We start from the raw sequence: 650 nt of genomic DNA, 5'->3' as shown, positions 1-650 counted from the left end.
TATTACAATTCTTGAAATAATACAGCATCGATCCTACTATTAAGTTTGCCTGGAGCATGCCAGCACGTCGGACACCGGTGTTCCAGCGACTGCCTCAGTCACTCAATCAAGCAGGAGGCTCATTTGGCAATTTACTATCTTTGTGGGCGGTGGCCGAGGCGTGGAACCTATCCGATGCCTAGATTGGGTCCTACCCGCGTCCGTCATTGGAAGGCTCTTGGCACTCGCGGTAGGATTTGGAAAATGAGCAATGCCTCTGGAAAAGAGCAGAGTGGGCGGTGAGGAGAGACATCGTGTGCATTTCGCTCCTCATTGGATAGCTGCTCTGTCACTCATACTCTGCTCCGGTAGGTGGAAAAGCTCCAGGGCGGGTATCGTGGACTCCGTACTGCCCTCCTCCAAGATAGGATCCAGACGCGTGACGTCTCAGACATTTGTTGTTGGGGTTTGGGCCTCATTAATTATTCATTAAGTTCTTGAGAGGGTTACAGCGATTGGTGGCTGAGGGACCTAGTCGATTGTTTCTTAGCTAAAAATACGTGTCGCATCGTACGCGCCTGGAGAAGCTCCGCATAAATTATTCTGATAGGGAGGGGCGGGGCCACGCATATATTAGTCAAATGAGCCAGGGAGGGAGGGAAGCCGGCTGC

The sequence above is a fragment of the Otolemur garnettii genome, unplaced genomic scaffold (genome assembly GCF_000181295.1).
Source record: "Otolemur garnettii isolate 467f Iridium unplaced genomic scaffold, OtoGar3 scaffold00007, whole genome shotgun sequence".
Lineage (NCBI taxonomy): Eukaryota > Metazoa > Chordata > Mammalia > Primates > Galagidae > Otolemur > Otolemur garnettii.
The sequence above is the reverse complement of the archived record's forward strand: the minus strand, read 5'-3'. Positions refer to the sequence as shown.